General features: G+C 36.0%; 2 protein-coding genes across 3 annotated transcripts in view; one reads left to right on the top strand and one right to left on the bottom strand.

Annotated features, from left to right (window-relative positions):
• Positions 1-14,586, bottom strand: part of LOC139969548 (lipase maturation factor 2-like) — a 308,807-nt gene that overhangs the window by 196,204 nt on the left and 98,017 nt on the right. The window lies entirely within an intron of this gene.
• The window catches only part of LOC139969551 (uncharacterized), a 43,659-nt gene continuing 39,825 nt past the window's right edge, over positions 10,753-14,586 (top strand). Inside the window, exon 1 of the mRNA XM_071974645.1 lies at positions 10,753-10,901. The gene's annotated coding sequence lies outside the window, so the exon portion shown is untranslated. The remainder of the gene's footprint in view (positions 10,902-14,586) is intronic.

Below are 14,586 nucleotides of genomic sequence, written 5' to 3' on the forward strand. Positions count from 1 at the left end.
TATCAATGTAAATATACAGTATCATGCTACGTACCGACGAGCCTTATTTATATGTTTAAAGGAAACCAAGTCAGAATAGTTATAAACACATTTAATAGAGGTTACAAAGAGACGCGTTTACCTGGATTCATAGGTTTGTATTATATCTATATCATATTCGACAAAGAACTATAGGCTGCTTTTTCTCCTCCTGAATTAATCGTGTTACTGGACCGTTTCAGAGATGAGGAAAAACATTCGTATCATGACGATTATGAATCGACTATCAAGTCAAGAGGATGACTTTAAAAAAGAAGTCTTTGGTTTCTGAACGATGACGAACAAGAATATAAAGTTAGTTCAATACTTATATGAAATTAATGATTGGTATACTTTCACGCCCAAAGACATTGCTGTTATCATAGTGTATTAGAGGAACTATAGCTAATGCCAAAGAGGGGCAGTTTGATGTTCTGTAGTATCCATTAAGTAATGTTACGGCTATATTTAATTCCTGGAGAAAATTGTAGTTTTGGATTTGCTAATACTTCCTAAGCATATTAAACAATACTATTCTAACACGTTCAAAAACATCACAAATTGCCAATCTCGTTTAGTCCTGTTTGAGTTTGGCGGGAGTGAACGTTTCTTGAATGATATGTTGAGCGCAGCGTTTACTGAACAAGAGCCCAAAGGCACTGTGGTTCCTTGCTTGGGGTATATGACAATACACATAATATTATCAAGCAAGATTGGGCTCAAATATTTATTTATGCTGATGACATTTAGTTATTCACATCTTTCCATCCTGATCATTGTTCCGATGCTATTCAAAAAATCCAAAACTGTATTGCAGTTGTAAAATCATGGGCTATATCAAACAATCTTTTTTATCAATGACTCAAAGACTGAAATCCTCCATGCTACCTCGCAATTTAAATCCACAACAATCAAATCTATTTCAGTCAAAATTGATCAGACTACCATCACTCCGTCCACGCACGTCAAAAGTCTAGGAGTTGTACTGGATCCCCATCTAAGCATGAAACAACAGGTCAATGCTGTTTGCAAATCATCATACAATGCCGTACGGAAGATCAGCCGGATACGGAAGTTTTTAACCAAAGATATAACTACAAAACTTGTATGTTCCTTGATAATGCCCAGGCTTGACTACTGTAACTCCCTTTTATTTGGCCTTCCTGACTCTACACTGATAAAACTTCAAACTGTTCAGAATTCTGCTGCCCGGTTAATATCATGTTCATCGCGTCATGATCACATGTCTCCATTGGCTTCCAGTAAAACATCGGTCAATTTATAAGCTCCTCCTCTTAACGTACAAATCACATCACTCCCTTGCCCCTGGTTACATTACAAATTTAATTCCTCAGTATCATCCTCAACGCCAACTTCGCTCGTGTACAAAGTGTCTTCTTGCCACCAGCCATACCCCAAACACAAAGTTTTATGGAGAAAGAGCCTTCATCTCTGCTGCACCTCATCTCTGGAACAATCTACCATCTTCAATTCGCAATGCACCATCGGTTGACTGTTTTAAGCGTCTCTTAAAAACACATTTATTCCAAAATTTACAGTGATTTGTCTTGCATATTTGTGTACTTGTTTTAAGCGCTTTGAGGCCTTTGCATAAAGCGCTCTATAAATATTTGCTTATTAAATATTCCAAGTAATTGTGGTCTTACATGTACCCATAAAGTATCCAACACTATAGCCAACACTTTTGTGATCACAAAATGTGATCAGATTTTTGATCCAAAGGCACTTTTGAGATCTAAATATGGCGTCGAAAATGTAAGAAATATAAGGTCACCTACAAGCGGGTCAACAGATAAGATAACATTGGTGACCTCAGATGACATGACCTTTAAGTTTGAAAATGTTCCACCACCCCATTCACAACATGTCCCAAAATATCAACAGTGTCACACCTTGGCGTTGGGATTTTATTGCATTAAATGTCTAACAATTAACTTTGAACTTGTATTCATAACTTCACACACAACGGTCACCCGGAGGTCAACCAATTGACATTTTTGTTCGGTGAGACCTAAATAGAGCATCAAAACTGTAAAAATTCAAACATTTTTTCTTTGCCCATTTTCTCTTCCCAAAATACTATTTTTTTTTAACATTAGCTGACCTTTGGTGACCTTGGATCACATGACCGCTAAGTTTGAAATATTACCCTATACCATTCGCAACTTGTCCAAAAAAATCAACCTTGTCACACCTTCGCGCTGGGAGTTATTGCATTAAATGTCTGAAAATTAACTTTGACCTCGTATAACTTCGCACACGAAGGTCACAAGGGTGTCAACCCATTGACACTTTTGATCGAAAGGTACCTTTGATATCCAAATCTAGCATCAAAACCAAACATTTTCTTTTTTGCTCGTTTCCTCACAAAATAAGCACATTTTTTCTTACGTGACCTTTGACCTTTTGACCTTGGTTTCAGATGTAGTTTAATCTCCTGATTCCAAAAAACAAAACGACAAGTCTGTAAAACCATCTTAACTCCGACCGAAAAACTTTGACCCCATATAACTTCGCACAAAAAGGTCACAAGGGGTCAACCTATTGACATTTATGACCAGAAGGTACCTTTGACATCTGAAAATAGCATCAAAACTGTAAAAATTCCCCAAAACACGTAAAGGTCACCAGAGGTCAAATTGAGGTCAAGGGTCAACCAGATGCGGGTCGACAATTGGATTACATTGAAGCAACTTCCAACCCTAACGGACATTTCGTTCTCAAGTTATCGCAAAAATACTAGTTTTTTATCATTAATTGACCTTTGTTGACCTTCGATCACATAACCGTTATGTTTGGAAATGATCCCTTACCCCATTCACTACTCCCAAAATATCAACCATGTCGGACCCTGTCAATGAGAGTTATTGCTGTTTTTAATATACTGGTTTTTGGCATCTAACTGACCTTTGCGGGCACCAAAAACAATAGGGATCTTCCTCTTACTATGGGCTATCCACCCACCAAGTTTAATCATGATACATCTGTCACCCACAAAAAGTTAGTAAGTGGCAATGCGACACATTCGCCTAGCGGCTATCCAAAATCAATATGCAATGTAAAAAAGAAATACTCCAACCAACTAATGATGCAGAACAAGTTTTATAAATTCAACTTCTTAAGTGAATATGTATTTATTGAGGAGGAACTTTCTCCTTAAAATAATAAAAAAACGGAACATGGACAATAAAGGTTACAACGTTCTGTAATACTGCTTAAGAACACGTAGGACTCCTGAATACTTAGAGATAACAGATTGCTTTGTTGCAATCTTTACCAGAGGATGACATATGATAGATTTAGCTTGACTACTGAAAAGTTTAAGACTTTCCAAAGTTTTGATACCCCTGGATCTTTCTCAATTGCGAGAGAGCAAACTGGCACGTATAACTTTAGTCTTAATATATATTAATTGGATATTCTTTTCTCTATAAAAGAATGAGATTACCTCTTCTAGTCTGAAGAGCTTTCCCCCCTTTACATCATGAAATTCTGATTTAACATTTATCTTAAAACAAAAATGAGTTCTGAGTTGTCACTGTGATGAATATTGCCTAAAGATGTTGATAATACTTGTTGACACGTGGTTGCTGATATCAGGTTGTGGTAGGTGTTACAGTCGGTGAAAAGAAACTATCCTCAAAAGCTTCCGGTCTTCGACCCAATGTGAGGAGAGTGGCACTGTATCGGAACAAAATACACAATCAGATTCTCTGATAATACTTTGTCCAAATACAATATACTAAATATGTTGCATAAATTTATAATACAAAATTTGTAACAATAAGCCATATATGAATCTTGAACAAAGTTTAGTTTGTTCCACATACAAACAAAAAATTGGTTAAACTCAAACATATACATTCCTACTCCAAAGCTATGGTGAGCACATCATAACTCTCCTTTATGCACACTAACCTCATGTTCACTACACTAAACATATGACCCCTCTCTGCCAAAATCACATGAATAAATTGGTAGTGCTATAAAAGTTACCATCACTATTACAATCATAGCAAACATCCACTTTCTTGTTACTATCCAACATAATGAAAAATTACTACACAAAATTAAACTGACTTTTGTGCACCTCCAATAGTATACAAACTTTAAAGTGGTTGCATCCCAAATATTACATATACAGAACAGATTAATATAACAAGTTTCTACTTACAATGGTTCCAGTTCTTAAACTGTCAGACGAGCTCTGCAATACAGCTATACTTTATCCGGTCAGGTGATGTACTTCCATCCCAACTCTGCCGACAAGCTGCCCTATCCAGAACACTAAATATTGTGTGATACTGGATACTCCAGGGAAAAATTGTGTTTCAAGCTTTCACAGTTAAATGCCAGACATTAATTAAAGTATGCCAGCCCTGGCTTCAATACAGGTATCCTATATATAGGATCCTGTGCCCCATGATATGAAAATCACAATATTGTAGCTCCGTCTTTTTCAGCTAAGAGATATAGCAGGACTCAATCCGATGATGGTATTTTGGAGAGTGAATAAAAATCTTATCCAACACTCACTTTACTGGCTGGATGTGATGTCACACATAATTACTAGTGCATCAATTTGCATAACTTGGCAATACAATACATTGTCATCTTGAATATGTCCTGCCCTGGTAGGTTTCTTTTGTGTGCACTAGCTATGCTATGCTACCCTGTACCTTTGTATTATATTAACTATGCCCTGACCTGGTGATGTTTCTTTTGTATACATACTCAATTATGCTACCTTGTATTTTTGTAGTGAATAGAGGGATTAGGGTTTATGTAAATTGTCCTACATCCCTGGATACTACTTTCCAACAACAACCACAACCAGGATTGACTAAAGTAAAAGTTACTAAAAAAAAACTTTCTAAAATAAACAGCTGACAGATTGACTTCTTCTGTCATACAAATACAAATTAACTAAATTATACTATTCTAATGTGACAACATCATTTCCTTATTGAGATATCGGGTACACAAGCCAAGCGTCACATACACACACACACGCACGCACACACTCGCACGCACGCCAAGTTGAACGCATAGGTTCCTTGCTTTGCAAAAAGCAAGGAACCAAAAAGAATGGTTTCTTCTATTTTCATATAATCTGATCAATGACGTTTCTCGTCAAAACGGTATACAACTGCACAACTATGTGTCCGTCTTTGCCAGTCCAAATCACCAGCATTACTTAACAATTTTTAAAGACCAGTTCTGAGTCACAGATATTATCACGTGGTTCATAATTATAGGCCAAAATGAGAGTATATGAGCCATTAGTTTGAAAGAAGACAATTTGTAATGAAATTATTGACTTATCAGTGTGATGTTATTTAAGATTCCAGCAAATTATTATCAATTACTTTGCTTTCGATTCGCTTTTCCACTAAAATGTTTTGTCATTCAGATATAAATTTGAAATATTGAGCTGTTTAAAATGACAATATGGACCTAGGCATTTGTCTCTGCTATTTGTATTGTGATATCGCACGTAAAACATTTATTGAATTAATATTTGATTGAGTTGGAATATCTTTCTCCATGTTTCCGTAATCTTTAGTGTAATCATTGAAATATCCATAAGCTTAGCTGCTATACTTTCCATTGATTTAGTTCAGTTGTGTTATCATTTGTATAGACCGACACACTTTCAAACCTTAAAGACGCTTAATACATATTTCATGATAGTTGTTTCCCTATAGGAAGTTAGTAGGACTATCCTGTGGTTGGTAGAACCGACACAAGGTTGAATCTGTTATTTGGAATAGAGATCAAGCTAGTTTGGAAATTAAATCAAGACATCGCCATACGCAAAGGATTCGTTTCAAAGTTAACATTCACTTCAAGGTAAATTAATTTTCATATTTAGTTACCAAGGTTTTTAACGTTGGAGATTTTAGAAAAACTGATCATTGAAATTGAAATGAATCATAAGGAAATTAAGCAGAAAACACAACTGATTTCCTTATAGGGCGAATTATTTCACGTTCTAAAGTAAGCGTTATCAGTCTCAGCCAACTTTTCCGATATAGTTTTTTTTTAGTGACCTATTTTTGTATTGTGGTTCAGCTCTTAAACGTACTTTTGGTAAAATGATCAAGTTAACGGTGAAGCACGATGACCGAGCGATCAAATTTGCTGACCTCAAGCGAGACGACCAAATAGTGATTTGTGTTTCGTTTTGCCATTCGTGTTGGCACGCCATTGTTTTGAAATTAAAGAAGCGAAAGCCATGGAAAATGTCATTGATGTATTTGATGTCATTTGATGTCATTGATGTCATTAATGTCATTAACCAATTATATTTTTGTTTTCTATCTTTGTCTCTCTCAGTTAATTGGTATTTACCCCATGATTTTTTTTATTCAAAGACCGACGTCAATGTTACGAAAAACATAGAAATAAATTTCCCTAAAAGAACTGATAAAAGTCATATTTATGTGTCTATTTTGTTTGAAGCGTTTTGCATATTTCAGAATTTCGTCAACAGGGCCCCTTTAACCATTCAAAGTAAAAACCAGTGTCGTATGGAAGAAATGTAACAAATTCATGCAAATCTTTGTTTGACAAAAGAGAAAAATATTTATTGCATTTTGTTCAATGATCAGCTTTATCTAACAAGGAAAATACAACATACACCAAGCAAGCACGTACTCGAGTAAAGATATTATCAGTCCTTTTGAGGAGTGGTAATTATAGAACAATTTAATATGCTTACACCATTAAAGTTAACTATGCAACTAGTGTTTACCCTCATGAGGTTTGTCTGTCAGCATATAGCCACTGTATGATGGCATGCCTTGGCATTGGTGGCAGAAAGGAGAAAAAGATAGATTTGTACAAAGGTTACAGAAATAAAACGGCTCAATGCAAAATACTTCGAAGCCAAATAAGGTAAATATTGAATATATGTCAGCTCATGACGATACATTTGGAGTATTTTATTGATGCGTGGTCTAGAGATTTACCAGTTCTTTTTGATATAGTTGCTTAAAGCTTGTGATATTAACAACAACATAAACAGTTGACACCAATTGAAAATTTATATCAAACTTATCAATGGAGAATAACATCTAACAATAAACACTTTCCATGTATTTGTATGTATATATATATAAATATATATATATTTATATATATATATGTGTGTGTATGTTTGTATGTATATATATATGTTTGTGTATATATATTAATATTTCGTAATAATTTATTCAGGCGAGTAAAGTCCAGGAACTTCTATTAACAAAAATAGTCCTACGGCAGAACAAATTGACATTTTATATCGAAGAGAAAATAGCTTATACTTAGTTGAAACCCCATCTCGGTATCGTTCTTAACGCTAGATATGTTCTTTGAATGTAACTTTTTCTTTACCATTTAGGATGTGGTTCCAACCTCAAGATGCAGTATTTCCAGCCCTGTCTTAAAGTTTGTCACTTTATGACTAATTTATAATATCAGGCTTTTCTAAAAAGAAAATATTGTAATTCACAAACTAAATATGGCATAATCCAAACTAAAAGAACCAAGTTAAATTGGACCTGGCGTTCTGCACAAACTTGGTCCATAATCGCCGTGTTTTGTCGTCCTTCGGCCATCGATGCGGAAGGCATCCTCCAACAACACAAGGACCGGCATTTTCGTAAGATATTGCACGTCGCGCATCCTGTCTGTGGTTAGCACTTGTGTTCCTAACATGACGTCATCGTTGTGTTGTTAGGAAATCACGTTTTTCAGAGGTCTGCTTCCGGGTGCAAATTTTAAAGCTTTAATTACTCATTAGTGCTTGGGGTTTAAAGGGTGATGAAAACAGTTTTCAACATTTAGATTTTATCATAAATTTTGAGAGAATTACTCTCAATTCGTTCTATTTTCGTGACATGGCCTCTTTAAGTGGTGTTTAGAATGCAGTTTAGTGTTGAGAATGCACTACAGAACCCAGTAGAAGCCTAGGCTACTCACCATCGTTGTACTAGTGAATTGCAAAACGCCAGGCTAACAACGGTTACACGTACTGCGTAGCGTAACACTAACCATAATACTAGTTGCCTAACATGAGTAACAATTGACATTAGTGCACGGTTTTACCTCTAAGTTTAAGGAATAACTGGTAGGCCGATGGTGGCGGTTGATACTTCCATTCTTTTATAGACCTCCTCGGGTGAGTTACAGTTGAAAGTTGCTTAAAAAGTTTCACAAAAATGATTTTTCATATCAATTTATTTGTGTCGGAGTGATCGTATAAAACTAAGCCAAGCAATGCTTACGCTGTGCAAACAGCAAGCTGGCGTTTCTTTGCGGTTTCGAAACGGAATATGGTGTTGAAGTCAAAGGTAAACTTAAACCTCGTACAAAATATGATTATAAACCCTGGAGAAATTGTCTTAGGCCTCCCAATTTGAGAGTTTCGTGTCACTAAAAATGATAAATCTAATTAAACAATACCAAAAGGTTGAAACAATAATAAATTAGAAAGGATTGAATCACAATATACTTTATACATTAATTATTGATCTCGACTTGGCAATATGCGGCTTACTTTCATAGACTTCGAATCACTGATCTAAATATAGATTCAAGCTCGTCTTAATCACATTTGAATACACGCAAAATAATGCAGGTGTATGCTACGTATTAAATCATATACTATCTGGAAGAACTTCTCTCGCATAAATAAGAATTTTTCATTTCACCTTAATGTACCATATGGAATAAACAATTCATTGATCAGACATAAGTTGTACCACATCTCTGTAGTGGCATCGCCAGCGAGGTTGGGGGCAGGAGAAAGAGTGCCCCCCACAGAAATTTTTGGGGACGCGATGGGCGACGGTGAAATATCAAAGGGAGCAACAACAAAAAAGGAAATGATAGCACCATTTTGCATCTAAGCCCTTTTCGAAAAACAAAATTTTTCAAGCCCTCATAACCCTTCCCCAAAAGGCGATCCACCGTTATATGTGCCTGAATTTGGGGACAGAAATTTGACTTTTCCAGCACCCCCCCCCCCTTCAAAGCTTTTACAAACCAACATGCTTCGACTATGGTGCTCTGCAATTAGTCGATGGAATAGACATCCAACAAAGTGATTTTATCTTGAGGACAGAACAAAATGTTGTCTTGTTCACAACCCTTTGTATAGCTATTTGTTTATGCCTTTGGAGCCACATATTACCCGGTCCATCTACTTTTGTCAAGCCATGTCCTGTTCTAGCCTCTAGAAATATTTCAATTTGTGTTTTGCAAGTTGAAACTGTGTTAGTACAAGTACATAATGTACACCAGTTATGATCCAATTAACACGGAATAGTAGAAGATTTACCGGTTTGAATTTGACAGGTACCGGTTGTTCACTACAGGTTAACAGGTACATACTAAGAGCGACTGTTACCTGTTAAACGAGTTGCTGTATTTGTTAAAATCAACTGGTTAAACAGATGCCTGTTAAAACCAACTGGCACCTGTTGAATGCAACTGGTGTAACAGGTACCTGTTAAAGCAGTTGTTTTCAACAGGTATATAACCTGTTGAAAGCAATTGGTTTAACAGGTACCTGTTAAATTAACTGGTATTTAAATGAAAACCTATTTCCTATTTCAGACATTCCTGAAACATTCCTAAGACATCAGGTGACCATGTGACGTCATCTTTGGTATACCGTACTCACAAAAATACTTTTAGTGTGTAACGTTGTATATTTGAGCTGCCAAAAATGTCAACGATATTACTCTTTTTCAAACGAAATGACACAATTCTGTGTTGTTTGAGGTTGAGGTTATACCTCAGCCAACAAAAGCATCAGCTTTTTTAGCTTTCCGAGTAGAAGAACCGACCTAAAACGCCGTAGACTTCGGATCAAATTTGTGAGATCCAAGAGGAAAGATTTGTCAGCACCCGGAGTATCTCATGCTTATGAGTCCACATGCATGACCCTGCCCCTGCGTATGCTGCAAATGTCTCATTCTGCGAAACTTATATACTTTCGACAGCTGTGGCGGACATACCTATTTGTTGTATTTCAGTATCGTGAGCTCGTGATACATGTGTTATATTGTACGTTTTGTTTTTTCCGGCATCTGCATGGTCCACGGAGTGATATAAAACGAATTCAATTTCAGATATCTGGAATTCGATTACAGATATCTCGAATTCAATTTCAGATAGCTGAAAATTCCCGATTAAATGTTAAAATGGCTTTCCATACGTACGCCATTTTAACATTTAATCGGGAATTTTTGCATATGCTTTTTCAGATATCTGGAATTCAATTGCAGATATCTGGAATTCAATTTCAGATATCTCGAATTAGAATTGCGGATATCTGGAATTCAATTTCAGATATCTTGAATTCAATTTCAGATATATCGAATTCAATTTCGGATATCTTGAATTCAATTTCAGATATCTCGAATTCAATTTCAGATATCTGAATTAGAATTTCAGATATCTGAATTAGAATTTTAGATATCTAAAATAAGATATATAAGATTCCCGATTAATTGTTAAAATGGCTTTCCATACGTGACTACCTTTTTTTGATGGGTTATAGTAGGTTTTCGAAGATTATTTTTTACACATGTTGTTTATTGGTATGTAAACTCCCAAATTAATGGGAAATCGCCCCCCCAAAAATTGTCTCCATAGTTGGTCTTAACTGGTAATTAACTGGTATGAACTGGTTTTGGTCACAATACCTGTTCAGCCCAGTTGTCGTTAACAGGTGATGTTAGTTCCTGTTGAAAACAGTTGAAATTTTAACAGGTATTAATAGGAATTTTCTCGTGAGAAACTGTTACAGCTTTACCAGATCATTCTGTCAAACAGACGCTTCTACGACGTGTGTGTATCAGATTCATGTAAGTGGGTATGCCAGCAGAAATACTATTTTTTTTAAATGTGTTAGTCAGAATAGACTGTAAGCCTATGTTAGTATGTTTCAGTTGAAAATATACGGTAGGCCCACTGCGTCTGTACGCGGTGTTGGTGTACGTGGTGCTGAAGTAAACGTACAAGGCCGTGTTGTATTCTTACAGCACTGTCCAGTATCTTGTCAGATATTACGTGTATTGCTTACTGGGCATGGGGTAATGCAACAGTCTTAACTTAACGCTCTCTGTGCCAAGAGGCACACGAGGCCAAGAAGTATTTTTTCAGGCATTTATACTGGAAGGTATCCAGTTTCTTTTCTTCTAATTGAGTTATCTCCCATGCATCCCATCCATATAGCATACTGATCATACAAGGATTTTAAATAGGGTGATTTTAGGTGATCTCCCAGTGTTTCCTTGTTGCCAAATTCTAGTCAGGCTCCAGAATGCTGCCGTAGCTTTCCCGACCTGCATTTAATATCTTCTGTTGCACCTCAAATTTTAATAACTTTTGCACCAAGGTAGGTACATTCAGCAGCATCCTCAATCTCTACATCGTAGACCGCTAACTTCTGCTCATTATGTGTATTTAACCTCATCATCTTGCATTTAACAACATTTACCTTCAATCCAACCATTGCTGTATCATTCACCACTCTATTAGTCTTCCTCTGAACATGATCAAATTTAGAAGATAGCAAGTCAACAAAATCTAAGTTTTCTAAATCATTGTTTAAATTCCACCTTATTCCATTTCTCTCTGCCCCAGTTACATTTTTCATTATCCAGTCGATAACCAAATGGATTAAAAACCCTGACATTACACAACCTTGTCGGACAACAGATGTGACGTTGAACCAGTCAGTTAGCTTGCCTTCATCTAACACTGCACAGATGAATGCATTGTACATTTCCTTTAAAATTACTTTTGTGGCATGCTGTAATTATTTATTATTGGCCATAGACTTGGTCTATGTACAGAGTCGAATGTCTTTTCAAAGTCCATAAAATAAAGGTATAGAGATGATATCCACTTACATGACTGTTCCATAAGATTCCTTAATTTCTGAACCCGGCCTGTTCTTGAGATGTTTATCTATGCCATCCCTTATTCGTCCAATCAGTATTCTGCCAAAAACTTTGCTAATGACAGGTAGTAGAGTAATTCCTCTCCAATTGTTGCAATCTTTCAAGTCTCCTTTCTTGGGATTTTGACTATAATACCTTTACTCCACACATCTGGTATACTTTCATCATTCCAAATTTGAAGAGACGTGTCGACCTATCTACATATGTCTTCAGCATTTCTGCATGTATCAGATCCTGGTATTTTTCCATTTCTCAATGCCCTTAGTGAATTTCTGACGTCAAATAAAGTAATTTCTGATTTGTCCATGTCCAGATTTTCGCCAAATTACTATCTCATGTTCATCTGTAACTGGGTGCTGTGGCTCATCTCTATTTAAAACACAACAAAAGTGCTCCTTCCACCTTTCTTTACTAGGAAAGAAAGCTGGCACTAGCATTTTAATGATCCCTCCTTGCTCATTTTCAATGACTGCAAATTCATTCTTTAGACTATTTGTCAATTTCCTGGTAATCATGTAAAGTTCTTTCAATCTCCTATTTTCTGCTGCATGCTCAGCTTTGCCTGCTAGCCCATCTATCCATTCTTTTTTGTCCTTCTTGCAATGCTTTTAACTTCCTTGTCTTGATCAAGATATTCTCTCTGGACTTTCCTTTAACTCTCTCAGACACAGTCAGTCCGTATAAAAACATTTTAAGCCTGTTTGTGTACAACATTTCATACGGGTACGTGTTCTATGTGTACAATGATATTGCTGTTTCTTCTACAGGAACGTTTGTGCAACAACAGTACTTGTCAATGGGTTAACAGTATACATCTTTATTAGTACAACATTATGTCTGTTCATGTGCGAGAATCTGTTTTACAGCAACCTCTCTAGATGGTATGATAACAGTTCTCTACTGTGAGTTGAAAATAGCATTGCTGTTCAGATACAGGGCAGGTGGTAATGCAACATCTAACCACGATTCTCTAGTTCAATGTCGAAGACATACAAAACCAAGGCCTTCTTGGTACTCAGTATTAGAGAAGAGTGTTAAATTACGATCAGAGAAGTGTACTTTATTAGTGGCAGCATTAGTCACGTTCAGCTCTACAAGCACAAAAGGAAGCAATACTAGCTAGGTCACGGTTCAGCGCATAAAATGAATAGAACAATATAGAGAGAATATGTTTAACAATTATGTTGTATGAAACCTGTTTGACAACCGTATAGCCACGCATAAATGAACATTGATTGTGAAATGCTTCAGTGTAACTGCTGCTGGTTGTCTTGTGGTGTTGTAAATTGTTTTTAACATACATGCAGTTCTAGCTTCAGCATACATCATGATGAATACATGCAGGAATAATTGAAAATGACCAACAACCATCATATAAGCTTTCGTTGAATATACATAAGCTACCGAACTTGATGAACAAAGCACTGACAATCTCCATGCGTTCGACGTCTATGCTTTTATTAAGGATTTCTCGTTGTGCTTTTAACCATTGAAGATCCCTTCAAAATTTGTCAAGATATAATTATTTCAGATGTGATGATTTTTGTCAGTTTTAAAACATATTGTTCCAGTGTTAGCAAATGGGTAGTGGATAAATGAGGAAATCTTTAAATCACCAACAACGATCATTTATAAGCTTTTACTGGATATTAATAAACGTCAAACGTGATAAACAAAGCACTGCCAATCCCAATGTGTTCAAAGTCCATGGCTTTTATCAAGCAAGGATTTCCTCATTGTGCTTTTAATTACTGGAGATCCCTTCAAAATCTGACAAGATATGATTATCTCAGTTTTGACGAAAACGAAAACTTAACACAATATTGAATAACATGTACTACTAGCCTACTAAGCCCATATTTATTAAGGTACTTTTACAATTTGCTGTGACCTGCATGATGAAATATATTACAATTGCTATAATTGTCGCTTACGTCTATCTCGGTATACAGGTATATGTCTTGTATTAATTTAATATTTAGTAAGGTACTTTTACACTTTGCTGGGACTTTACAAAACATTGTCCTATACTCGTTGTCATTCATGGATCTTAACCTAAAATCAGTATAATAATGTAAAAACTGAAAAGGCAGTGTTGAATAACAGTGTTTATCGCTTAGCACCAACTAGTCTCCATCCTCCAAAGGCTTTCACATAGTTTTCCCAGCTTTGGGTTTTGCCCATTACAGCGCATCTTCCCTCGATTTGGTTTTACTCCAAACGACAATCTGTAAAATAGGAAAGTAAAAACATGAAACAAAAGGGACTGAAGAATAGTAACTATAATTTAAATGAGGCCAGGAAGATAATCTTACACATGGATTTCAGTTTGTTACCTAAAATGACTTTTGATTTATTCAAAACTGACTTTTATCTACTCCATTGTGGTAACTTACCCATTTTAGATTCATGTACACACTCCCTGATGACAAACAAGGCGTCATACGATTATTTGGTTGTCCAAACTCGACGTTGGTAAAGCTTAAATACGAAACAGATTTGTGTGACCATTTAATATTTTCCCCGTAATAAGGTATTTGATTTGGTTTACAAACATTTTCCCCATGCTTCTTGCTGTCTTCGG

This window comes from Apostichopus japonicus, chromosome 7, assembly GCF_037975245.1.
Source record: "Apostichopus japonicus isolate 1M-3 chromosome 7, ASM3797524v1, whole genome shotgun sequence".
Lineage (NCBI taxonomy): Eukaryota > Metazoa > Echinodermata > Holothuroidea > Aspidochirotida > Stichopodidae > Apostichopus > Apostichopus japonicus.